Here is a 3638-nt window from a genome sequence, read left to right as displayed (position 1 = left end):
TGCTTGGTCAATGAAATAACCTGTGGCAAGACAATGAGTACTTTGAATGTACTCGCAAGTAACCCATGTTTGGAACAAGGAAATAACAATGCCTGATATAACACTAAGTAGGTAATTTGTAGAAAGCTAATTTTTAATGCAATGCCATGATCAATCACCTTGTAAAAGCATGCATCAACACGTAAACGATATCCACACGAATATCTTACATATATCAATATCAAGTGAGGGTCGAACATCCCATGTCCACCCATCTTGCCAAGTCATCTGACTTAGCTCATGAATCATACTGCCATCTCCTCACACAATCACCTTAGTCACACACGCACACATGGTTTATGCGAAAACAACTAGACGTGTTTAAGCAGGTCCACCCAACTGTCCTTGGCCGTGGACATGGCTATTCGAATAATTTTACTCTCTATAGAGGTTGCACACTGTAGCCATAAGACTTGGGGAACTTCAGTGGCATCCACGACTCGTGGTATATTACATGCCTGAGTTAAGCACTCGAACAATGCCTTTCCCCTAGTGACACTAAACAAAGAGTCCACTCGTCGGTGACATCCTTCACGATGTACATCATACGAGCCTCGCTCTAGATCGTACCATCCATGAGGGCACGCAACAGTGTACTCAGTGCGTGTAAAAACATATCATGGTCACCCTACCAGGAACGACCCCATCTAGAGAGGGTGACTTGGCGCTCCCACCACTAGTAATGCGGGCTCTCTGCTAGAATCGACCAAGGTAATCAAAAAAGCCCCTTCCCATATAGGGGTATCGTGTTCGCACATGTAAGGTTGGGAAGGTCAGCAAATCTTAAATCTAAGCATGTTTTTGAAACCACACACAACACACCTCGGTACACCAGTTCTTTCTCAAGTGGTTACCTAGCTCAACACCATCTCCCTCGGGCATTAGTGGCACCCAATGGGGTTTTTTAAAATCTTTGATATCATTTCCTATATCATCACCATGCATAATCCCATCCCATTTGCATAGCAACTACTAGAAACCTAACTAATTTCCACTCGCACAACCCTCATAGGAAGGTAAGGTCATGCCCAAGTGCATGTATCAACGAGGACTGTTTGGAGACAACCCACCAAGCTGATCACCGATTCAACATGATTCAATGCATCGAAATGAAGTGAGATATGACATGCATAAAAGTGGTTTCTTAGACATGGTCAAAGGTCTGCTTGCTTGGTTTCACAAAGTCTTCGAGGTCTTCTCATGCTTCTCCTCCAACTCCGAGAAACTTGTCTACTTCGTCCACTATTGTAGAAAACAACCACAATAAGCCACACAAAAAGTGGAAACATGAAGTGCTCTATAAATAGGAGTTTCATTTTTCTTGGACATCTCTCGTCATAAGAAAAAATACCTAAGGTTTTTCTAATGGATTTGGTTCACCGGGGATTTTTTCAATGGCAGAAATAGAGGAATTGGTGATCCTATAGGAAGTCTACAGAAAAAATTCTGAGGATTGGATGTGCCTATCAATTAGGGGATGATTTTAAAAGAATTTAGGAGGTGGCTTCACTGGATTTGGAGTTGGTATGATTTCCCTATGAATTTTCTAATATGTAAATAGTGGGAAAAGGGGTTATTTATTTGACCTAGCAGAAACAATGCTAGAGAAAAATGTTGACTAAGGCTAGAAAAATAGAGCATCATTTTAGAGTCACCTAGAAATTGGAATCACTCCATTTGGAGTTGATTTGAATGTTATAGGGTTTTTGCCAAGAGGGGTTGGAATAGATCAAATTCTATTTTGAATTTGATACCTAGAGAAAAGGTATGTGCAAAAATGTGCAATGCGTATACTTGGATAGGTAGTGATTTTAGAAACTCCTAGAAATTTAAATAATCAAATTTGGATGTCATATGAATTTTCTAGGATTTAATTACTCTCTCAGCAAAAATAAAAATGAAAAAGGGATTACCCCGGCGGGCCTAAGCCACGCGCTGATCGCAGCATAGCGCCGCGGCACACTAGGCCAGCCCAGCTGCACGGGGGCGCGATGACATCGATAGCGCGTTCTGGTAGTGCGTCTTCCCCGCAAGGAGGCGGAATACACGGTGGGCGCGGCCACTTAAACAAGTGGGGCCCGGGCCATAGCCACTTATAGACGGCCCCACCTGGCAAATCCTCCTCCTACCTCCTGCGCAATAGAGGAAGCAGGGGAGGCTGGAGGAGCCCGAGATGGTGCTCCACCTCGGCGGCTCAGGCCGCCCCGCGGTAATGCTCGGTGCTTCGACGGGCCCGTGAGGTCGCGCCCCCCCTCATCTTGTTGCCTTGCGCTTGCGGGGGTGGGCCAGAGTGGCATCGATTGAGGTGTCCATTGATGGGGCCGGCATCCATCACTAGCCCTCGAACCCTTCGGTGTCTCGGGGAGTAACAGCGACGTCGAGAGGGATCTGCGGCGTCTAGGAGGGGACTTCGGAATGGTTAGGTTCGATGGGAAGCCCGGTTGGTTCAGATTTTTGCGTGGAGGCCGCGGGCGGGCTTCGGCCATAGACGTTGATAGTGGACAAGGGAGGGGCGAGAGGGCAGGTCCTTGGGTCTCTAGGCAACGAGAGGGGAGCTTCAGAGTGCCCCGGATGCCCTAGGCGCAGGGGAACACATGTGCCACGGAGGCTCTAGTGGCTTCCTGGCATCGGGGAGGAGCGTGGGAGGTTGAGGGAGGCTCTCTCGCACGCGTGGGCATCTTGCCATAGTCTGCCAAGAGCTACAGGACAAGCGCCGCTTCTGCATGCCAACAGAGTGGTCACCATGCAACTTGTGTCCAGAGGGACTTTTTGGTCGGCCAACCATGTCTAACGCGTGAGGTATGCATGCAGGAGAGCACTTTGGTCTCATATGGGGCAGGATAAGTGGGGTTTCAATAGGGGGTAAGTGTGCAGCAGCAAACTTGGGGGTAGCAAAAGGGTGTTTACTGTAGGTACAAGGAATAAAACCTTGTCCACTAGTTTTGGGTAGGAAAGGTCTATATTGCCACCTAATTTGAGCTCAGGCTGATCAATATACAAGGCACTTGCGGTACATAGTTGTATTAGCTGCCAGAATCTAGTTTTAGATGGGTTGCTCATATTTTCCACATGAGCATGCCATATCTTGGTTTGGAATGATGCATTGTCATGCAAGAGGGGTTGTGAAAAGATTTGGGGGTAATCATCAGTACACAAGGGGAGGAAAGGTAGGAGAAGGGCATGCCAAAGTTGTCCAAACAGCCATATGGGAGGGTTTTACCCACCAATGATTGGTCTGTGGCCAAGGTAGAGTTACTGGAGGTAGAAATGGGCTAGCATAGGCTGTGGTAAAACATTTATAGCAAGGACAATATCTTAGGGTCAAGTTTACTTGTCTTCTAGTTTATGGCAAAAGGTGCTTGATGCTGTCCAGGGGCACCTCGGGGTATCCAACGCCCTTGAGAATTAACATGTTCTTATGTTAGGCCAAAATGAGGCTGGACACCTAATTTGAGATTTGTTGGAGAAATTTTCCAATGTATACTTGGAAAAACCCTAGAAATGGGCAGAAATGGCTTCCTCTAGATAAACCCATGCAAATTAATTCCCACAAATGCACCACTTGGTGTGGTGGCAATATTTGAGTATTATAGCATGTC

The sequence above is a fragment of the Hordeum vulgare genome, chromosome 1H (genome assembly GCF_904849725.1).
Source record: "Hordeum vulgare subsp. vulgare chromosome 1H, MorexV3_pseudomolecules_assembly, whole genome shotgun sequence".
NCBI classification, from domain to species: Eukaryota; Viridiplantae; Streptophyta; class Magnoliopsida; order Poales; family Poaceae; genus Hordeum; species Hordeum vulgare.
Note: the sequence above shows the minus strand (reverse complement) of the source record.